This window comes from Antechinus flavipes, chromosome 3 (genome assembly GCF_016432865.1).
Source record: "Antechinus flavipes isolate AdamAnt ecotype Samford, QLD, Australia chromosome 3, AdamAnt_v2, whole genome shotgun sequence".
In the NCBI taxonomy this organism is placed as follows: domain Eukaryota; kingdom Metazoa; phylum Chordata; class Mammalia; order Dasyuromorphia; family Dasyuridae; genus Antechinus; species Antechinus flavipes.
In genome coordinates this window covers 119,699,234-119,724,131 of record NC_067400.1, presented here as the reverse complement: position 1 = coordinate 119,724,131, position 24,898 = coordinate 119,699,234, and the positions used below count along the sequence as shown (strand labels likewise).

General features: G+C 35.4%; 1 long non-coding RNA gene across 1 annotated transcript; it reads right to left on the bottom strand.

Annotated features, from left to right (window-relative positions):
- On the bottom strand, positions 1-24,549 carry LOC127553313 (uncharacterized). Its single transcript, XR_007951720.1, has 2 exons — positions 24,285-24,549; positions 1-147 (listed from the first exon to the last, which is right to left on the bottom strand). It is a non-coding gene; the product is annotated as an uncharacterized LOC127553313 (long non-coding RNA).
- Positions 24,550-24,898: the final 349 nt, after the last annotated feature.

Sequence of the window (24,898 nt, the reverse complement as noted above, 5' to 3'; positions counted from 1 at the left end):
TCAAGAAATTATTCATTTATTTCAATTGTACTTGATTTTTTGTGACCACATTTGGGTTTTTCTTGGCAAATAGTGGAGTGGTTTGGAGTTCAAATCCAATCTCAGACAGTTGATAGTTGTGTGATTCTTTTTTGACAGTTTCCTTATCTGTAAAATGTAAAAAAAAGTTAATAGCAAATAATTTCCTTATCTGTAAAAGATGAAAAGTAATAGCATCTACCTCCTAGGGTTGTTCTGAGAAGAAAATAAGATAATATTTATAAACTGCTTTATAAATCTTAAAGTGCTCTATATAATGTATATTATACATACTGGTAACCTGGTTTGTGAGGGCAGGGGTGGATAATAATTCTATTGATATGTTTTTTTTCCAATTCTTTTAACACCTTTTCCTCCCTGAAATAGCTCATAAAATAATCCCTAAATGTTTTCTAAATTATATCTAGTACCGATTTCCATGGTGTGTGCTTGGTCAATATCTCTTTCCAGCTTCATCTTCTCAAGTGTCTTTGAACTTCTGTGTAAAGCACTTTGGGAATTAATTAGAGTCCAAAAATGATGGTTCTCAATCCTGAAATCAGGAGGACTTGAGTTCAAATTTGCCCTCAGACACTTGTGTAACTCTGGGCAAGTCACTTAACCTCAAATGCCTCAGTGGGGAAAAACCCCCCAAAAGGATGGCTCTGCTTTTTTGAATGATGAAAACAGATCACCACAGAAATGCTGATAATCCCTCCTCATTCCCTTTGCCCCCTCCACCACACACATTCCATACTTTTTTGTCTCATTGCTGCTAAGGTCTTCAACAGGTCTCAATTTGACTATGGGCCTGCCCTTTCAGTAATTAAGGTCAGGGGGCAATTGAGGCAAAGAATCACCTAGTAAAAAAAAAAAAAAAAAATCTAAATAAATAAATAAATAAATAACATTGGGAGGGGAAGATCTTCATTGTTTCTGGCCAAAATAGAAATTATTGCAGTTAACATTTACTTCCTTTCTTCTTTACTTTCCCTTCCTTCCTTCCTTCCTTCCTTCCTTCCTTCCTTCCTTCCTTCCTTCCTTCCTTCCTTCCTTCCTTCCTCTTTCCTCCCTTTGTCCACATATGGTATCATACCTTTAGCTACAGATGCTCTTAAAAAGTTTTAGCTGTTGTTTTGGATCCTCTCCAAAAGGCAAAGAGAGGTTTATTGGCTAAATCTCTTTCTTATGGACCATACCTTAAGCCAAACCACTCTGACTCTCATTGATTGGCCAACAGTAAGTTTCAGGCCCAACCCAATTGATCATTTTTTGGGGTCCTGTTGCTACTTTATCTATGAATGCTCTGTAAATGATGTAATTTATTTTGATTCCCACCAAAGTCTGTATAAGTTCTTTTCACTTTGATTGTCTTTTTTAAAAAATAAAATAAGATGATACGGTTTATGACCTTCTGCTCTCATATTGTTTTGAAAATACATTTTCTTATTCACTGTTGATATGTCTTTTCATTTGGTGAGGAGATTAAATGTTTTCTGGCTAAGATGAGTTTTGTGTTCTTAATTTGATTCTTATGGTAACTGCTTTATATTGGTTAAACTTTTGTAGGAAATGATGATTTTCAAGCTTAGTATCTTTGTCTTTTTCCATTTTTGTGCATTGGTGGCTTGTTTGAAAGAATCAGATTGAAATTGTAATTATTCACAATTCCTTTCTCATATCCTTTCTTCTAATTTGATTTTGATCTTTGCTGTAACTAGTCAATAATTTAACTGAACAGTTGATTCAGATATGACTCTCAGACCAGTAACTCCGGGGTGAAGGGAGGAAGGGAGGGAGAAACCAACTTCAGCCTCAGACTGATTTATGAAGAAATTATACCAAAATAAGCACAATGTTATATTAAACCACTAAAAACTAGTGTTTGCAGGTCTCTGCCAAAATCCTTCTATGAATAGAACAAACTTCTATAAAATAAATGCAGTACAAACACCTAAACCAGGGAATTATAAAGCAGAGAAAAAGAATAATAAACCAATAATATTAATAAAAAATTACAAATTAAATACTATGAAATAGACTCTAGCAATATATTGGCCAAATAATTCATTGTGGCCATAAATTTTTATCAGAAATGTAAGGGTTTCCAAATCAGTAAAATAATTAACATAATCTATTATATTCATAACAAAAACCCAACACTCCCCCCCACCAAAGGAATACAATAATAAAGGTCATGACAACTTAACTTTAATTTCCTCTTTTGATAGCACTATTAAACTAGTAGATCAGTTGAATGCTATAGAAGTCATGCATATTTTAGCATTTAATGAAGTATCTTATGTCCTAAGTCAAAGGGAAAAGGGAAGGATGAGCTGGGAATTCATCTCTCACAATGTCAGAGAATTAGCTTATTGGACTCTAACTTTCCTTAGACTTATGATGACTGGCACAGAGTCATTATGGACCAATGGTGTTGGTTTTCTGGCTGTTCATTCCAAATAGAGGGATGTGATGGATAGAGACAATATGGAACTCTGAATGTGTAGGTCACTAAGTAACTGAGGTCCCAACATTTCACCACCTCATTGCTAGCCTTACTCATTCTAAAATGTGGGGCAGGAATGATGAGACACACCAAAATGATAGACAATCTCAGTCCCTAAAGTTGTACAAACTACTATTGCCTGGTAATTTAATGATGTGGAGTTCATGCACTTTTCATGCAAGTTCATGAGATCTTAGTCTTCTTCAGAGCAGTCCCTCCCTTGGTGCTTTGGGCCTCAGATATTTTGTAGAAAATTCTATAAGTGAAATAAATAAATAGAAAATACATAAATTATAGTTGCTATTATTACTATTATACTAATGATTTAATTGTGATGGATTTCATTAATATATTAAAATCTTAAGTTCCCATCTAGCCACACACACAAAAAAAAAAAAAAGAAAAAAAGAAAAATTCATCAGTCCTATGCATAGATAGTGATTTCATTTCTTCTGGGGTCTTTCCTTGTTTAGTCTTCCTGTAGTTTGCTTCCAGTACAGCTTTTGATTTGTCTGTCAACTGCCAGGTCTGTCAGTTATGCTTAGACAGCTGTATGCTCTTCCTGAGATGCTTATATTTCCTTGTATCTTTTCTTTTCTTTCATTATTTTTGCAGGTGCTATCGATGAACATTGTGTTATATATCAGAAGCACTGGAAATGCTATTTCCAGTTCTCAGAGCATATACCTGTCACTCATCTAAATAGTTCCTAATGTCCTCCTGCCCTTCACTGACTCTCAAATAATTTCTCTAAAATATTTCCCTAAATAGGTTTTAGTCTTTCCTAGGGTTAGCATCTCCCCAGTGATATGGCTAGTAGGCACTCAATAAATACCTTACTGAGTGAATGAATATAAGAAAAAATTATAGGACTAAAGCACTACATCTTTGAATGGTAGGAATACAGGAACATTGGGTTCCTTGATAAGCATCTAAGTCTGCCTTTTATGGCCATACTAGATAGACAGGAAGAATTCTATTTTTTGAGAATCTTGGAGTGACCCAGAAGTTCAGGAACAGAAGGAAACTACTTTTTTGTGTGATTTTGGAACTTCAAATAATCCCTTTCTCCAATACATGTTTCATCATTAGTTTTAATTCTTTCAGGCCAAGAAATTACTATCTTGCAAATGACTGCCATTTTCACTAAGTTGGGCTGAAATCATTAAGGCTTTTTCCAGATTCTGAACAGACATCTGGCTCAATGTTTGCCTTTTTCTAGGCAGCAGGAATCAAACATTCAGCAATATTGGTTTTTTGGTTTCTCTAGGGAAGTGGTTCTTTCTACAATTGTCATTGTATGCTTTCTTGTTTGCCTTGTTTGGAAATTGGACCTCTTGGACAGGCAGTAGAATTTCTATTTCTCATGGCTGTGGGTCAGGGATCTGACCTCCATGTGTTTAAAATTCTTCAATTTTGAATAAAATACATTTACACAATTCTTCTGACACTGCATTGCCTAGACTGTGCAAAGGCTAAATCTGGAAAGGTTTAACAGATCAAAATCAGTTCTTCCACTTATGCACAAGGGATTAACACAGGCAACTCCCATTAATGTTAATCATCCAAACCTCTCAACTATTAAAGTTTCACCGCTCTCAGGGAAAGAAATCACACATTAGAAGGAAGTGGATAGGAAAGTAAATTATTCCCATACATTTTAGTGCATAGGGATGGAGTTAGGGGAGAGGAAAGGTATATGTATAGAAGACACATTGGGGAAATTCAGATGTTTTCAGTAAAGAATAGTGAAGAGAAACTTTCTCACCAGGTCTTTCTGCCTCCTTTTGGCTGAACAATCCTACCATCTGTGTTGGCAGGAAGTTTGCCCTTAGCTGTCTGGTGTCATGGGGTTTCTCAGTTCTTGAGTACCTGCCCTGGTCCTGGCATTGGCCAAGCTGCCTTTCTGGACTGAATTGGCTGAGGGTCCTTGGAGGGAGAATTGGACCAATAAAGACCCAGATTCTGTATATCAGCTCCCACTGGCCTACCATAAAGCCCTGGGCAAAGCATTTAGCCTCCGTGTACCCACTTCTTCTTCCCCAAGTGGGATTGAGGATCATTTCCCTCACAGGATGGGTGGGATCCCCAGATCATATTTCAGCACTTGGGGGATACATGGCACTTTGACTAGGCGAAGGGAAGGATAAATCATTGGAGGATATGTTTGCCAAGAGAAAGAGTTGTGCAAATGTGAAATAACATGGTCTGTCAAATCTGTTTGGGCCTCCTTTAGGATGGATGATTAACACATAAATCACCACAGTGGAAAATTAAAGGCTTCCATGGTTATGGATCGATTGGTATAAAAACTGGCAGTAGTATTTAAAGAACACAGACGGAGCTGTTGCCCATCCCACATCCCATTTTCTCTATTCACTCACCCAAGGTCTGATGAATCCCTCTCTATAATTAAATTCTCCTGGTACTGAAATCCTTTGGATTTAATTTTTCTTTGTTGTGATTATTTTGTTTCTCTTTAATAGAGTGTAAGCTCCTTCAGGCAGGGACCGTGTCCCTTTTTCTTTGTATCTTCCTTGCCTAGCACATAATATATACTCAATAAATTCTTATTAAATTGAACTCCTCAAATTCTAAACAGTACAAATTCTACTCTACTCTAATTTTGGTATTCATTCAAGATAGTTAGGGACTATCATTTTATTGGTATGAATTCCCTAAACTCTTTCTACTAACAAGATTTGTTATTTTTGCTACTATTTATTGGTGTAGAGAGGTGTCTAGAGCATTAAGAGGTTATATGGATTCCCCAGAGTGAGAGGTGGGACTTGAACCCAGTTTTTTTTTTTTTTTTGACTATGTTTTAACTCAGACAACTTAACCTGTAATATATGTTGTATGTATTTCTACATTCTATGATAGATGTATTCTATATATAAACATTTCTACATGTTCTATGTTGTCCCCCCTTCTGGTGATAGGAATTTCAGTTTACCCAACTAGGATAGGTAGAGAAGAGTAGAGAGGGCATTCCAGGTCAGAGAAGTCCCCTCTAAAACCTTCCTCTCCACTCTGTCTAGTTCTATCTTTCCCAAGTCCCAAATCTAGGTACTTGACACTGAGCTAGGAAGCATCTGTATTTGTTTCAGTAGATTTAGGATTTTTTTTTTCTACTTTAAATACTTTCATCTCTATTTTTTAACCTATTTTGACCAACTAAAGAGGTAAGCAGACTATTTTTACATTTCTCTGTGCCAATACCACAACTTCTTATGAAATATTGATGTGATTTCATAGGAAGGGAATGAGGTGGATCAGAGTAAATGCTAATTGCTAGAGGATAATCCCAGGTAATATTTCAAACTCGTGGGGACCCATCCAGTCTTTTGAAAGCATATACAGTTCTGTGGGTCACTGGTGACTATGGTAATCTATATGTAGGAATAGTCTGTATTCCTGACATGAATAAAATGAAAAACTTGGTTTGGTGCTTCTGCCAAGATTTCCTCCTGAAAGCAATTATCAGAATTCACCATATGATTTTAATTCTTTGTGGATTTCAGAGGAAGAGTTCCACCATTTATTTTTGAGCAGGGATCCAGGTATGAAGATGGGTAGCTTGTATGCATTATTTAGAGACTGTCATATCTCCATCTCCGCTGGCAAAGAAGAACAAAGTTGTCACAGTGGCCTTCAACACTGGAAATGGAGAAAATAGAGAAAAATCGCTCCTCTAAATATAGGCAATCTAGGAAGTTGTATTTGGATTACTATGAGTTTAAATGTTTTTCCACCCCTCATCCATGATAGATGTCTGGTATGGAATTTAATGTTTAAATTTCAGTCAAATTTGAGAATCTTATAATGAAAATACAAACACTTTGGTGTAGTTTTGTCCTTGGTTGTGCACATGCAACTTCAAAGGACACTGTATGAACAAAGCTGACAGCAGGATTTGCCTCATTGTTATTCTGAGTACCACATAGCACTATTTGGCTTGGCCTTGAGAAAAGTTTCCAGTGTAGTGTATGGGGATTTGTCAGCAAGGCTCTATGTCTAGGCATGTGTTAAGGAACTATATACAAAAGAATTAGTATTGCCATATGGGTGGTGAAGAGGGATAGAGTTCAACACTTAACCATTGATGTAGCCTTGGGCATATCAATTTTTTTCTGTCTGGGTTTTGCCTTACTTTACAGATTGTTTTTAAAGATTAAACACTATATTTTTTAAATACTTGGTTTTTAAAGCAGTGTTCTCTAAACATTTTGATAAGAAATCCTATAAATAAAATTTTTTGAATGTATATGTATTTTTTATTTATTTTCTAATTTATAAATTATATAATAAAAACACCATAATTTATAATTATATTATCTATTATAAATTATATATTTATTATAATTTATATGTGTATATATAAAATATATATACATGTATGTATATACAAATGTGCATATACACACATACCTATATGTGTATATATATATATATATATATATATATATATATACATACACACACATTCTATCTGTCTGTCTATCTATCTGTCTATCTATCTATCTATCAGTATCTATCCCAAAGCTTTGGCTTTGGGAACTGGGGATCACTGAATTAATGGCAGCACTGGGAAATGCCTTATATCAACCTTGGACAAGTTGTGTGCAAGGGACTTCTTTGCTATTTTAATTCAAATGGTTGAAACTTATGACTGGGATCTATGGTGAAGATAGAAATATTGTCATGTATTTGGTGCAACTGATGTTCCTAGTTACTCCTGGCCATCATCATTAAAAGATTAAATCCCAAAAGATTATCGTGAACTGCTCCTGCCATCACTCTCTATTTTAAGAAGGTTGAATATTCTGTTTTGCATTTTTTATCATTTTTTTCATATGTTTTAACCTGATTCCCACATCAGTTTTTTTAGAGTTGCTTTATGATTATTTTATGAGGATGGAAGATCCCCTAGAGAATTTTTAGGATCTTTTCAGCAAGGGGTGGAATACGGTAGGTGCTTCCCATAATTGGGCAAGGGCAGCTGGTCCTTTTCCACCACATAAGACATTGAAGGCAATCTCCCCAAACTGTTGCAGCTGTAGCTGATTATCTGACCCCACCCCTTGGCTCAATCCCACCTGGCATCTTATATACCTGGCAACCTGAATTTTAAAGGGCTTAATTTCTGGTGACTACAAGAGCTATATTTTATATCCATTTTATTCTTGAATTATACACTTTTAATGCTTAAATAGTAGAGTTGTGTTTTAATTGGATTTTATGGTCCATAACAGCTTATTGCATTTTGCACATTTTAAATATAGAACCTGATGGACTAGCCTAATTTAAGGAATACAATAGAAGGAAGACTTTAAAATCACTTGTGCATTTTGTAGGGTAAGTTCAGTTAGAACCAGATAATATAATTCACAAATCTACTTAACTGGGTCCATGTAAACTGTAATATGTTGCAATAGATTGAAAATTATTAATTACTTTATATTGTGTAACTTTCACTCATTTCTCAAGAGACCTTTCATTCTTTATGTGACATAGGATCATACAACAAACTGAGTGAGAATATAAGTTTACATATTAAAGCTTAATTTTTTCTTACTTTTAGATAAAAGAAAATAGAAATTTTAATATTTTCTTTGGGTACCCCAATGGATTAGCTTACTTGAATACCCCCTTGGTTGTATGCATCCCACTTGGGAGATTTCCTTCATAGTAAACAAAAATCACATATCACATCAATTATAATCACAAATCACATTTTTTATGCCTCAAAGCTTATACAAAACTCTCTCTTCACAACAATATTGTGGAACAAAGATAGTTCTTCCCATGTGGAAAAGATGTTCAAAGGAACTTTTTTGTTTTGTTATACAACTAATGAATGTTCAAGTCAGGATTTGAAATCAGGATTTGTAATTTGATGATCTTTGATATTTTTTTCTCTCCCCCCACAGTTCCACATTATACTCTATATCATTTTCTTACTTTATTGTATAAATAGGGATAAGGATGAGACCAGTGATTTTATTAGAATAGAGAGCTCCAAGGAGAGGGATTTTTTTTCTACCAAGTCAGGTTGGCACTTTCCCTATAATTTATAATCTTACAAATTTTACTCCTAATTTACTGAGTTAGTTGCTTAGAGTATTGAGAGGTTAAGTGATCTGACCAGGGCCACAAACCCAGTATGTTCTAGGAGGACTTAAACCCAAGTGTTACTGATATCAAGTTGTTCTATATGGACATATTGCTTTTCTTTCCATAAATATTTTACCAATATGTATTGTGTAATTTTTGAAAGACACTGTGAAGGATTCAATCCTGCACAGGGACATAGTTCACTTCCTCAAGAGGCTTATAGTCTACGGTTAGCCAAACTCTTTTTAGGGCTGCTTATCGACCTCTGGTATCCATCTTTCATCCAACTCTCATTGTGGCTCCAAGATGCTATAGCGTGTATAGCAGCCACACTCTGGTCAAATCGTCTCAGTAGTTGGATTAAACCAGATTGAGAGTAACTTGACAGGTCTCAAACCCATTAATAATTTAGGGGATGTGATAGAAGTAGCAGATGAGAACAATGTTTTCCAGTGATGATAAAGGCAACTAAAATAAGTGCTCTGAAGTGCTTAAAGGTTGTTCAGACATCAAAGACACTAAGGACATCTATTGCCTCTGGTCCTTCTCAACTCTGCCTAATTTAAGTCTAATTCACACATAAGTAAAGACATTACCTTGTGATGTCATGGATCCTTTGAAAAATTGAAAAACAAACAATAATCCCTTTAGTTTATCACAATGTTTAGAGCATTTGTTGTAGACACTTAATAAATGCTTGAATTGAATTCAATGAAAGGCTTCTAAAGTGGGGCCAGAATGTGGATTCCTGTGAATGCCTGGCGAAGGATTTGGGAATTTATTTAGTAAGCAATGAGAAACAGGGGAGATTCATTTGGCAGTGGAGAGAAGAACATCGGAAACCAGAGAGCCAAGTCTGCAAGTTTTTGCAGTGGTTCAAGTAATAAAGTGATCATGGCATAGGAGATAAAGTGCTTGACCTCCAGTGAGGAAGACCCGAGTTAGCATCCCAAATCAAATACTTAACAGTAATGTGACACTAGAGAAAGTACTTAATATTTCTGAGATGACCCTCAGTTTCCTTGTCTGCAAAACTAGGATCTCTAAAGTCCTTCCCAATACTAAATCTATGATATTTAGGCAAGGGTGGTAGTAAATTGTAATCTAAAAGAAGGAATGTATCCAAGAGACTTCACAAAGATTTCAGAAGGGACTCCAAAAGGTTGGGGTCACAGACAAGTGTCTTAAGGAGTCTCAAAAGAATTTGAATCTATCTCCAAGTCAAGGAGCAAAGTTTATTGTAATTTTAACACCAATTGAAGTGGGCTAAGTTCCAAAATAATTTAACAAAGAACCCAGAGCAAGAAAGCAAATTTATCCAGTTCTTCACTGATATGCTAATTTTATGGCCTAGAGATAGAATTGAGGAGGGGTCTCAGAAATTTGATTATCACTGACAACCAGATTATGTTTCTGACAGTCAGCAATATTTGTAGGATTATCCTAAGGCCAAGAAGACTTTAGAATCATTAACAGATTGTTAGAACGATAGCACTCTAAGGTTAGAAGACCTCAGGATCCATAATATATCTTCCCTGAAGTCTAAAGGGAGAATTATTCTTATATTCCTAGGCCAGACGATTTTTACAGTCATTGAAGGACAGGTTGTTAGAACACTAAGATCAGGGGACCTCAGGATTACTGATTATAAAGTCAGAGGACTTTAGAATCATTGACAGATGTTAGAATAGAAGCACTCTAAAGTCAGGGGACCTTAAAATTATTGCTATATTTCCCCTCGAAGATGTGCATTATCAATATCACTTGGAATTGATTGGGTGAGTGTGAAATCAAAGATGATTTTGAAATTTTGAGACTAATAGGAACCATTATCAGAAAGTTCATTCACCTCAAGTATTTCCCCACTCCATGTAACTTCCTCTATTCAGCTACCAAAGTTATTTTCCTAAAGTACATGTTTGTTATATCCTCTGCTCAATAATTTCCAATAGCTCCCTATTGCCTCCAGCATCAAATACAAAATGCTTTGTTTGATTTTCAAATTCTTTATAGCCTTACCCCTTCTACTTTTTTTAGTCTTCTTATATTTTATTCCCTTATTCCCTACTCTTTGATGCAATGGAACTGATCTCTTTTCCTTCCCATGAACAAATCCCTCCATCTCTTAGTGTGCTGGACATTATCTTTGGCTGATTCCCAAGCCTGGAATTCTCTTCTTCTTCATCTTCTCCTACTGACTTTCTTCAAGACATATAAATTTTCTACAGGAAACTTTTTCTAAACCCCTTTTATTCTAATGTTTCCTTCCTTTAATTGTTTCCTGTTTGCTGATTGTTTGTAAAACATCTGTTTTCTTGCTGTCTCCCCATTAGATAGTAAACTTCTTGAGGGCAGGGACTTTTTGCCCTTTTTTGTATCCCCAGCACTCAGCACAGTGCCTAGTATTTAGTAGGTGCTAAACATATATTTATTGACTGACTGAAGTTAAAAGCAGGGGCAAATTTGGGAGAAAGATGATGAGTTTGGGGTTAGATATTGATCTTTTGGGGGTGCCTGGATCCCCTTCAGGAAATTCCAAAATTGGGGAAAAAAACCTTCAAAATGATTCCCTTCAATTGAAGATCTTGGTCTGATAATCAGCTCAAACTGCCCCCAGCTGGCCAAGATTTGCTCATAAAATAGATTTCTGTTTACATGCTCTTTGCAAATCTCCTCATTAGGGATTTGTCAGCTTAGAGAGCTTTTTAGTGAACAATAAAATTTCCTTTTTGCCACAGATTTCAGGGTTTGAGAATTCTTTCCCTTTTGGACCTGCAGCTGACCAGAGGGGATTCCCTGCCCCAATTCTCACCACTATCTGCTCAGCCACTAACCATATCAGTGTGAGTCTGCAGAGTTGCTTATTTATTTCTATATTCAACAAGACAATCTCAGACTGATACTGCTGAAGTATGTATAGAGTCATCAGATCTTAGGGTTTTATATATATACAAAATATATAAATTAACTATATGTTACATATAATATAAATATTTATATGTTTGTATGTATTATATATACACACATATATACATATATGTGTATATATGTGTGTGTATATAAGTTATTATATATATAATAGCTTGGTGCCCATTACAACCTGGAAATGCTTAATTGTGTGTGTCTGGCTTACTGGCACCGACCATGGATGAATAAAGAAACATGTTTCTGGCCTTAGTGTTTTGCCTGTTTTTCCTGGAACTCAGATAATTAACATCACATCATTGGGTTCTGAATTCTATAAAAGTAAACCCTAAGGAGTTATACAACTCACATTCAAGAATAAGCTGGGTTGTAAACTCATACTTCCATGGTCATGTGATATTACTTGATTCTGCAATTCTGTCTTGATCTGAGATATAAACATTTCATCCCAGTGGTAATGCATCCTTGTTCTGATTTCTCCAAATGGCAGCTTCTAGGTTAATAATAATAATAGCTAACATTGATATAGTGCTTTAAGGTCAGTAAAATTCAATGGCATTTACTTCAGGGTCACACAGCTAGTAAGTGTTTGAGGCTGGATTTGAATTCAACTTTTCCTGACTCTAGGCTCGGTGCTCAATCCACTAGACTGACTAGTTACCTTGCTCTATCTTATATTCCAGCAATATAGTTTTTTTGGGCAAATAGAGTTATTTTCTGGAAATGCTGAATAAAGATATTATTTATAATGTTTTTATTTTTCTCATGATTAAATGTTTATGTTGTACACTGCTCTGGTGCTTATGTAATCTGTAGAAAGTTAAGTCAAATATTCTGTTAATTGGATTATATTTATTTTAAACCAACACTACTAAATTTTATCCTAGGTTTGTAGTTTTGCATAGGAAGGGATGTTAAAGAACACCAAGTCCAGTCCCCTTATATTACAAATGAGGAAACTGTACCAAAATTCATGATTACTCAAAGGTAAGAAAGGTAATAAATGACAAGAATCATAAATGACTCCAGATAAATCTATTGAGCTTTCACTGTGTCTTGCCACCCATCAACTTACCACCATAGTAACTAAACTCTTTTGATAAAGAAAATAAGAAACTAGTATATGCATTAATTATTTGATGGCCTTAAAATTTTAATTTAATTTAAAATATAAAAACATTTTTTCTATTGCTAAAAATCACTAAGACTTCTGAACTCTTAGGCTCAGCTTTTAAAATCAGAATCTGTGATTCACAACCCAGCATAGGGTCTTGTAACTGAATGTGGGAATGACAAGATTATAATTTATTATCAGTAAATGCTTGGTTTGTAGATCTGTTTTACATACCTATATACCCAGGATCATGTAAAAATTTCTCAGGTGAAAATGAGTCACAAATGGAATAAGTTTAAGAAGTTCTATTCTAAAATAGTTCATTTAAAAATCTTTATATCAGGCAGGAAGATGCATTTAGTAGATTCATCTTCGAGGGGAGATATGCAATGTATACACCCAACAATAGTATTAGGAAAGAAGACAAAGGAGTTGAAAATAATCCTTTATCTCATGATGAAATTACCGGTCAGAAACCAAACAGTCCATTTAATTTTAGATTCATTTTCAAATAGATATTGCCCAAAATAATGATTGCTAAAATAAGAGATAATGGGACGAGGGGTTATTCTGATTATTAAACTGAATAATTATGAGGAAAATTTATAATCATTTCTCTTTTCTCTACATAGATTTATAGGACTTTAACACTGGAAGAAATCTTGGCAATCCTCTACCAAGGGAAATAAACTCACATAGTAGGCCAAGTCCTATTCATTGTCTACCAGCTAAAAGTGTTTTTTTATATTTAAAAAATAAGTGTTATTGTATGTAAAAATATAAAAATTATTTTAAGCTCACCATTACACAGAATCAGACCTCAGAATGTGGCTCTTCATTTAATCCAATCTTTTTTATTTTATAAATTAGGAAATGGAGGCCAAGAAAACTGAAAAAATTTGTCCAGAGTTTCAGTCAATGACAGTTTGATTCCCAATACTTTCTCCCCACATCTCCAGGGGAAAAAACATTATTTCTGAGATATTGTGGTATCCACTCTCTTGCTGCCATTTCAGCAGTGCTGTGAGCCATCCATGTGGCTACAAAGGTCAGGGGAACAGGTAAAACTCCCATTGCAAGAGACTATATCCCTGGATCCTGAGGTCTCCATTTTTTCTTTTTCTTTTTTTAGTTCTCACTATTCTAGTTCCTGGAGTATAAAAGATGCCTTTTATTTACCCTCAAACTACCTAGCCATCAAAGCGTTCTTCTCACTAGTCAGCCAAGGGCAAGTCAGACATTCTTACTCTAGCATTTTTATGTCTGCACAAAAGTAAAGAGATTAAAAGGAGGAAACTTGCTGAACTAAGAGAAAAACTAGGGGGATTTAGGCAGGGAGATCAGGAAGTGACTGTTAATATCAGGGAAAAGAAGAAAGGCAGAAAAAGACATCAGGAGAGAGAGGATGGTGGAAGACAGAAGGTATGTGGATAAATGAATATTTTAGTGTGTCTGTGAAATGTTGGCCTGTTGTATTCAGATCATAGGATTTTAGAACTGGGAGGGTCCATGGAGATGACCTAGAGTTCAATAGTTAATAAGTAGCAGATCTAGGATTTGAACACATATCTTATGATTTTAAATGATTATGATCTAATGATTATGATTCTAAATTCTAATCTTTTCAATTAGCCTCTAGATTTCTTCCTCTGATCTGGAAGCTTATCTCACTACTTCAGTGGTCCCTACTGAGGCACAACTGGAACTCAATACTGATTGACCAGCAGAAACTGTGGTCTATAACCCCAGATAGGCTATTTTGAGCCCTAAGATTTTTTCTTCCTTTAACAAATATGAAGAATATCATGAGTCTAGTAACTAGTGCCAGAGCTAGCAAGAAGTGAAATCAGGATTTGAACCAGTTATGAGAAAAATACTTTGTAAATCATAAAGTGTTAAGTATTAATTATTGTTATTGCCTGGGCAATCAATTGATCAGCAGGTACTTATTAAGCATTTATTTTGCATTAAGTACGTGCAGAAAAACTGAATAATCCCTGATTTCTATTTATATTCTATTGACAGAGTGGGTTTGGAAACCATCTCTCTCTCTCTCTCTCTCCATATATAAATATGTATATACACACATACATATGCAGAGTACATATATGTAATAATATATTGAAATAAATATAAAGTATTTAGGGCCAGATAAACACACACACACACACACACACACACACACACACACACACACATATATATATATATATATATATAAAATTAAAGATGAATATAAAGTCATTTAGGACCAGAGGAAAATTACATTTGGAGAGATCAGGAAAAACTTCTGTGTAGAAGGTGATGCTTGAGTTATCTTGAAGAAGTAAGGACTGGGTTTAGACCCTATAGTTACTGGAGTAGAATGTCAATTGATCCTTGAATATATATTTTTGGATATAACCAGAGATTTTGTCCAATTTGATTATGTCTATTACTTGTATTGTGGGGAACATTTGCTCTGAATGGCACCTTAAGGTGATTATCTTGTGTACTAGGTTAACCATTCTTATTCTGTGCTATTGTGTATTTTAATGCTGAACTATTTAATTTCAGATATAAAGTGTTTTGCAGTTAATTTTGTAAAATATTCAAAACTTTGGGGAGAAATATAATAGGTTCTTGAAATGAGTTTAAGTTTACACATTATTGTAAATAATGTAAATGTGTAAATAATTACACATAAATTTATAAATATGAAAACTCATATTTAGATGAATTTTCCATGGGAAGAGTAAAATCTGAAACCTAAATGATCAGAATTCTGGAATTTGTATTTCAGATGGATAGTGTGCTCTTGAAACCTAGGAGAGAGATTGTACTATTATGTTCTATGAGCTGTTTGTGGGTATAGGGGAAAAGAAGGGCTGGACTTTGATTGTAACCAGGAGTAAGGAAATGACCTAGGCAAAGTGCCCCATGCTGAAGGAATGGTCATTATAAGGGGCCATTAGAGATACCTGCTGGTGTCCTAGAACAAAGAATTCAGATTAAAGCTGCTCATTATAACTACCCCTTTAAGAATTAAGGGAGGCACTGAAAGATTTTTTTTTTTTTACTCTTAAAATTCTCATCTCTGTACTTATTGCTAACAGTTAATTTTTATAATTTCTCCTTGCTCTTTATTTAACCTTTTTCTTTACTGTGTATTATGCTTAGTATAAAAATCCATCTTGAATACTGGAGTTGAATTTATGCATTGCATTTTGGGCTAAAAAAAGAGAAATGGAAAATTCCAGTAATTACATGGGGATATATAGAACTAAAAAAAAAAAAAAATAGGTCAGAAAACTAAATCCTGTCCTACTGACAACCTATCAATTGTGATCTAGGAGCTCAAGAGCTATCTATGATTTTAAAATTGATAACCTATATTTAAGCTCCCTAAAATAGCAGAGAAAGGGATTTATGGGGAATTGAAGAAATTTGCCTTTAGGCTAGAAAGAGAACTCTTTGTTGTAGTTGGGAATAGCTTGGTAGGAATTAGTTTTACAAAAATTCTTGCCAGGTGAGGGAGTAAAAAGATGTGTACTCAATCAACTTTGCTCTCCAATGACACCTGGTGAGTATCCAAGAATGAAAGATAGAACAAAACCATGGAGATGTGATATGGAGGGCCTTGTGGAAAAAAGAGAAAGATAGCCAAGTTGGCTGGATTGTAGAGTACAGGAAAGGGAATGATACATAAAGAGGCTAGAAAGGCAAGTCACAACCAAGTTTTTTCTCTTCTTCCTCCTTTTTAAAGTTGTGAGGAACTTTAAAAACTAAATGGAGGACAAACATACACACTCATGTATACATACATACATACATATATTTCTCTGGTTTTAAAATATATATTTTAAAATTTATATAATATAAATTAGATATATTTTATAAATTTTGCATAATGCAAAGTATATATTTATATATTAATAATATTTTATATTATAATATATTATATTATACATTTTAAATATATATATATATATATACACACACATTATAGAGGTAATAGGCAGTTGGGGCAAGTTATTGAGTATATATTGAGATATGCTAAAGAAAACCAGTTTGACAGAAGAGAGAGAGAAAAGTTTCTTAATTTATCATTAGAAGATCTGAGTTCAGATCTTTCCCTTGTCACTCACTTTTTTGGCTTTAGTTTACTCTTATGAAACAATGTGGTGGACTTGATCACTGTAAGATTTCTTCCTGTTCTAGATGTGTTGTGGAATCATATGGCCATCCATCCTAAACATGGCTTCACGTGATTTAAGAGAAAGCAGAGTTGATGTGAACATTTGGGTTGCCTTTAAAGCTGACACACTCTGTTAGAGAAAATAAAATTTGTGCTTTGATGCTTTTGCATTAAAAAATAAACACCTCATACCATCTCATACCTCTCAGATTGGCTAAGGTGACAGAAAAGATAATGATAAATGTTGGAGGCGATGTGGGAAAACCGGGACACTGATACATTGTTGGTGGAGTTGTGAAATGATCCAACCATTCTGGAGAACAATCTGGAATTATGCCCAACAGGCTATCACACTGTGCATACCCTTTTACCCATCAGTGCCCCTATGCGGTCTGTATCCCAAGGAAGTCATAAAGGAAGGAAAAGGGTCCACATGTGCAAAAATGTTTGTAGCAGCAATTTTTGTAGTGACAAAGAATTGGAAAATGAGTAGATGCCCATCAGTTGGGAAATGGCTGAATAAGTTGTGGTATATGAAGGCAATGAAATATTATTATTCTATGAAAATGATGAGCAAGCTGATTTTAGACAGGCCTGGAAAAATTTACATGAACTGATCCTGAGTGAAACAAGAAGAACCAGGAAAACATTGTACACAATAATAGCAAGAATATGCGATGATCAACTTCCGGTTAAGATGGCGGAGAGGAGGCTCACAGCTGCATGAGCTCCGCGCTTTCTCTCACTATCCACTTAATTACAAGCCTCTGAATCAATGCTTGACTGAAAAAAACCCACATATAGTTACCAAGAGAAGCCATCCTTGAGATCCGCCAAAAAAGGTCTGTCTTTACTGGAGGGCTGGGGCGGTTTTAGATCGGGCGCAGGCTGAGGGCAGCGGCAGTGAGGGCACAGGAGCAGACTGGAGAGGGGGTGGGGAGTGATCGCAGCCGTCTCTGCGGGGAGAGCTTCGCTACAGGTTTGGAACCTGCAGCAAGTCAACAGCCCAGCAGAGAAGCTAAAAACACCGGGGCTGAAGAATACAACCCCAAACAGCTGGAGTCTCTCGGGACCTGGCCGCCCCCCTCCTTCCCCCCCCCCAGTGACTCAGCACGCTTTGGGATCTCAGAGCGCAGGCGCAGCACAGTCCTGCTAGTGCCTCACTGCTGCCCCCTGCAGTCTGTAGAGGAAGCTCGATAACACACCCAGCCCCTCCCCAAAGAAAGACTCCAGTTTTTTCTGTTTTTCTTTGGTAGTTTATCTCTGATTAATAGACAGAATGAGCAAGAAGCTGAAGAGGACTTTAACCCTTGACAGCTTCTACACAGATAGAGAGCAGACTCTAAATCCTGAGGAGACTAAAAACAGGCAGTCCCCAGGTGAATCCCCAAAGGAGGAGATCATCTGTTCCTCAGCACAGATGAACCTCATAGAAGTGATTAAAAAGGCTCTCACAAGGGAGCTAGAAGAAAAATGGGGAAAGCAGAGTGAGGCTTGGCAAAAGGAGAAGGAAACTTGGGAAAAGGAGAGGGAGGCTTGGCAAAAGAGCCTGGAGAAAGTTAAAGAGAGAGTGGATAAAGAAGTAAAATCCTTGAAAAATAGGATTAGTGAACTGGAAACAGAAAACAGCTCTCTAAAAAACAAAATTGGCGAAATGGAAAAAAATTCCACAGAACAAAAGAACTCAATTGGACAATTAGAAAAAGATTTTAAAAAAGTGAGTGAAGAAAATACTTCACTGAAAATCAGAATTGAACAAGTGGAATTGAATGACTCGAGGAGACAAGAAGAATCAGTCAAGCAAATCCAAAAAAATCAAACAATGGAGAAAAATGTGAAATACCTTCTGGGGAAGACAACAGACCTGGAAAACAGATCCAGGAGAGACAATCTGAGAATCATTGGACTTCCAGAAAAACATGATGAAAAAAAGAGCCTGGACACTATTTTCCAGGAAATTATCAAAGAGAACTGCCCAGAAGTCATAGGAACAGAGGAAAAAATAAACATTGAAAGGATTCATCGATCACCCACTGAAAGGGATCCTAAAATCAAAACACCAAGGAATATAGTGGCCAAATGCCAGAACCCTCAGATGAAAGAAAAAATATTGCAAGCGGCTAGAAAAACCCAATTCAAGTATCAAGGAGCCACAATAAGGATCACCCAGGATCTGGCAGCATCCACATTAAAAGATCGAAGGGCCTGGAATATGATATTCCGAAAGGCTAAGGAACTTGGTATGCAACCAAAAATAACTTACCCAGCGAGAATGAGCATCTTTTTCCAGGGAAGAAGATGGACATTCAACGAAGTAAGCGAATTTCATCTATTTCTGATGAAAAAACCAGAACTTAACAAAAAGTTTGATCTACAAATATAGAACTCAAGAGAAATCTAAAAAGGTAAAGATTAATCTTGGGAACTATATTTTGACTATATAGATGTATAAAGAATACATGTATACCTTGTTCTAGAAATTGATGTGGAAAGGACATTGTACCAGAAAAAGGGTAAAGTGGGGGTAGTACATCTCATGAAGAGGCATAGGAAACCTATTATATCTGAGAGAAAGAATGGAGGGGGATGAATATAGTAGGTATCTTACTGCCTTCAGAATTGGCTTTAAGTGAAAAATCTTAAGACATATTCAATCTATGGTGAAACTTCTCCCATCTCATTGAAAAGTGAGAAGGGAAAAGTGGAAAGGGAAGGAATAAGCTAAGCAGAAGGGAATACGGGAACTGGGAGGGAAAGGGGTAAGATAGGGGGAGGAACTCTAAGGGGGGGGGAGGGATACTAAAAAGGGAGGGCTGTGAGAAGCAAGTGGTGCTCACAAGCTTAATACTGGGAAGGGGGGGAAAGAGGAAAGAAGGGAGAAAAGCATAATCCGGGGTTAACAAGATGGCAAGCAATACAGAATTGGTCATTCTAACCATAAACGTGAACGGGGTAAACTCCCCCATAAAGAGGAAGCGGTTAGCAGAATGGATTAAAAGCCAGAATCCTACAATATGTTGTTTACAGGAAACACACCTGAAGCGGGGAGATACATGCAGGTTTAAAGGTAAAAGGTTGGAGCAAAATCTACTATGCTTCAGGTGAAGTCAAAAAAGCAGGGGTAGCCATCCCGATCTCAGATCAAGCTAAAGCAAAAATTGATCTAATTAAAAGAGATAAGGAAGGGCACTATATCTTGCTAAAGGGCAGCATGGATAATGAAGCACTATCTATATTAAACATATATGCATCAAGTGGGGTAGCATCTAAATTCTTAAAAGAGAAACTAAGAGAGCTGCAAGAAGAAATAGACAGTAAAACTATAATAGTGGGAGACCTTAACCTTGCACTCTCAGAATTAGATAAATCAAACCACAAAATAAATAAGAAAGAAGTCAAAGAGGTAAATAGAATACTAGAAAAGTTAGATATGATAGATCTCTGGAGAAAATGTAATGGAGACAGAAAGGAATACACTTTCTTTTCAGCAGTTCATGGAACCTATACAAAAATTGACCATATATTAGGACATAAAAACCTCAAACTCAAATGCAGTAAGGCAGAAATAGTAAATGCATCCTTTTCAGACCACGATGCAATGAAAATTACATTCAACAAAAAACCAGGGGGAAGTAGACCAAAAAGTAATTGGAAACTAAATAATCTCATACTAAAGAATGATTGGGTGAAACAGCAAATCATAGACATAATTAATAACTTCACACAAGAAAACGATAATAATGAGACATCATACCAAAATGTATGGGATGCAGCCAAAGCGGTAATAAGGGGAAATTTCATATCTCTAGAGGCCTATTTGTATAAAATAGAGAAAGAGAAGATCAATGAATTGGGTTTGCAACTAAAAATGCTAGAAAAGGAACAAATTAAAAACCCCCAGTCAAACACTAAACTTGAAATTCTAAAAATAAAAGGAGAGATCAATAAAATTGAAAGTAAAAAAAAACTATTGAAATGATTAATAAAACTAAGAGTTGGTTCTATGAAAAAACCAACAAAATAGACAAACCCTTAATAAATCTGATTAAAAAAAGGAAAGAGGAAAATCAAAGTTTAAAACTCACCAGTAACGAAGAGGAAATTAGAGCAATAATTAGGAGTTACTTTGCTCAACTTTATGCCAATAAATTCGACAACTTAAATGAAATAGAAAAATACCTCCAAAAATATAGCTTGCCCAAACTAACAGAGGAAGAAGTAAATATCCTAAACAGTCCCATCTCAGAAAAAGAAATAGAACAAACTATCAATCAACTCCCTAAGAAAAAATCCCCAGGACCAGATGGATTTACATGTGAATTCTACCAAACATTTAAAGAACAATTAACTCCAATGCTAAATAAACTATTTGAAAAAATAGGGATTGAAGGAGTCCTACCAAACTCCTTTTATGACACAGACATGGTACTGATACCTAAACCAGGTAGGCTGAAAACAGAGAAAGAAAATTATAGACCAATCTCCCTAATGAATATTGATGCTAAAATCTTAAATAAAATATTAGCAAAAAGATTACAGAAAATCATCCCCAGGATAATACACTATGACCAAGTAGGATTTATACCAGGAATGCAGGGCTGGTTCAATATTAGGAAAACTATTAGCATAATTGACTATATCAATAACCAAACAAACAAAAACCATATGATCATCTCAATAGATGCAGAAAAAGCATTTGATAAAATCCAATATCCATTCCTAATAAAAACACTTGAGAGCATAGGAATAAATGGACTTTTCCTTAAAATAGTCAGGAGCATATATTTAAAACCATCAGTAAGCATCATATGCAATGGAGAAAAACTGGAACCTTTCCCAGTAAGATCTGGAGTGAAGCAAGGTTGCCCTCTATCACCATTATTATTTAATATCGTATTAGAAACACTAGCCTCGGCAATAAGAGTCGAGAAAGATATTAAAGGAATTAGAGTAGGCAATGAAGAAACCAAACTATCACTCTTTGCAGATGATATGATGGTATACCTAGAGAACCCCAGAGATTCTACTAAAAAGCTATTGGAAATAATTCATAATTTTAGCAAAGTAGCTGGCTACAAAATAAATCCCCATAAATCCTCAGCATTTTTATACATCTCCAACAAAACCCAACAGCAAGAGATACAAAGAGAAATTCCATTCAGAATAACTGTTGATACCATAAAATATTTGGGAATCTATCTACCAAAGGATAAGTCAGGAATTATATGAGCAAAATTATAAAAAAGTCTCCACACAAATAAAGTCAGACTTAAATAATTGGAAAAATATTAAGTGCTCTTGGATCGGCCGAGCGAACATAATAAAGATGACAATATTCCCTAAACTAATCTATTTATTTAGTGCTATACCAATCAGACTTCCAAGAAAATATTTTAATGATCTAGAAAAAATAACAACAAAATTCATATGGAACAATAAAAAGTCGAGAATCTCAAGGGAATTAATGAAAAAAAAATCAAATGAAGGTGGCCTAGCTGTACCTGATCTAAAATTATATTATAAAGCAGCAGTCACCAAAACCATTTGGTATTGGCTAAGAAATAGATTAGTGGATCAGTGGAAAAGGTTAGGTTCACAAGACAGAATAGTCAACTATAGCAATCTAGTGTTTGACAAACCCAAAGCCCCTACCTTCTGGGAAAAGAATTCATTATTTGATAAAAACTGCTGGGATAATTGGAAATTAGTATGGCAGAAATTAGGCATGGACCCATACCTAACACCATATACCAAGATAAGATCAAAATGGGTCCATGACCTAGGCATAAAGAACGAGATTATAAATAAATTAGAGGAACATAGAATAGTTTATCTCTCAGACTTGTGGAAGAGAAAGAAATTTGTGACCAAAGATGAACTAGAGACCATTACTGATCACAAAATAGAAAATTTTGATTACATCAAATTAAAAAGCCTTTGTACAAACCAAACTAATGCAAACAAGATTAGAAGGGAAGCAACAAACTGGGAAAACATCTTCACAGTTAAAGGTTCTGATAAAGGCCTCATTTCCAAAATATATAGAGAACTGACTCAAATTTATAAGAAATCAAGCCATTCTCCAATTGATAAATGGTCAAAGGATATGAACAGACAATTTTCAGAGGATGAAATTGAAACTATTACCACTCATATGAAAGAGTGTTCCAAATCATTATTGATCAGAGAAATGCAAATTAAGACAACTCTGAGATACCACTACACACCTGTCATATTGGCTAAGATGACAGGAAAAAATAATGATGAATGTTGGAGGGGATGAGGGAAAACTGGGACACTAATGCATTGTTGGTGGAGTTGTGAACGAATCCAACCATTCTGGAGAGCAATCTGGAATTATGCCCAAAAAATTATCAAATTGTGTATACCCTTTGATCCAGCAGTGTTTCTATTGGCTTATATCCCAAAGAAATACTAAAGAAGGGAAAGGGACCTGTATGTGCCAAAATGTTTGTAGCAGCCCTATTTGTATTGGCTAGAAACTGGAAAATGAATGGATGCCCATCAATTGGAGAATGGCTGGGTAAATTGTGGTATATGAATGTTATGGAATATTATTGTTCTGTAAGAAATGACCAGCAGGATGAATACAGAGAGGACTGGCAAGACTTACATGAACTGATGCTAAGTGAAATGAGCAGAACCAGGAGATCATTATACACTTCGACAACAATATTGTATGAGGACATATTTTGATGGAAGTGGATTTCTTTGACAAAGAGACCTAACTGAGTTTCAATTGATAAATGACGGACAAAAGCAGCTACACCCAAAGAAAGAACACTGGGAAATGAATGTGAACTATCTGCATTTTTGTTTTTCTTCCTGGGTTATTTATACCTTCTGAATCCAATTCTCCCTATGCAACAAGAGAACTGTTCGGTTCTGCAAACATATATTGTATCTAGGATATACTGTAACATATCCAACATATAAAGGACTGCTTGCCATCTAGGGGAGGGGTGGAGGGAGGGAGGGGGAAAAAAATCGGAAAAGAAACGAGTGCAAGGAATAATGTTGTCAATATAAAGTAATCATTAAATAAAAAATAAAAATTAAAAAAAAAAGAATATGCGATGATCAACTATGAAAAATTTGGTTCTTCTCAGTGATTCAATGATCCAAAAACAATCCCAATAGATTTTGAACAGAAAATGCCATCTGCATCCAGAAAAAGAACTATGGAGATTGAATGTAAAGGAACACATGCTATGTTCAATTCTTTTTTTTTTTTTTTTTTTTTTTCTGTTCTTTTTCTCTCTCTTGGTTTATACCCTTTTTTCTGACTTATCTCTCCCAACATGATTCATAAAGCAAAGTCTATTAAATAAATAAATAAACACTTCAGTTACGTTCTTGTAACGTGACTCCTTTCACGAGCGGAGTATCTGCCCTCTACTTACCCATCTTCTGGGTCTTCGGTCGTCACCGGCTTCCGAGGAAGAACTAGACACTGAGCCGAGTTACCAGAGGTCAAACGGACTTTATTCTTACACAGCTACATCAGGTCAAAGAGAGCGTGCTCCAGGAAGTACATTGTATTTATAGCCTTTTTGGTTTTTACAGCACCAATCAGGATGTCTGATATAGCTTTATCCTTAAAAGGTAATCCTGAGTTTAGCAAATCTGTGCTCTTTTGGCGGTTACTAAGTCCTAATCCCTATCCCAGCCCCCAACACGTTCTCAGAAGAGATAAGGAAAAAAAAAGGAAGAAAAAAGAGGACTTTTCAAAGACTAATAATGTAGGAAAATCTGACGTTCAGATTAGGGAGTTTAATACTTTGCCAGGTAGTGAATGATTGATCTAAGAAGATATGGAATTTTATTTTATTTATTTTATTAAAATGACCTATAGATTACAATGCTTTGTGATACTTTGGGCAAATAAATGTTTTGAAGTTCTTTAGACTAGAGAATCAATAAAATGCCAGTCCATAAAAATAACAGAATCTAAGGCAGGACTTGAAAAGCCTAGAGAAGTCTTTGTCAGGGGAATGCTTCATCTGTACCATTTCAG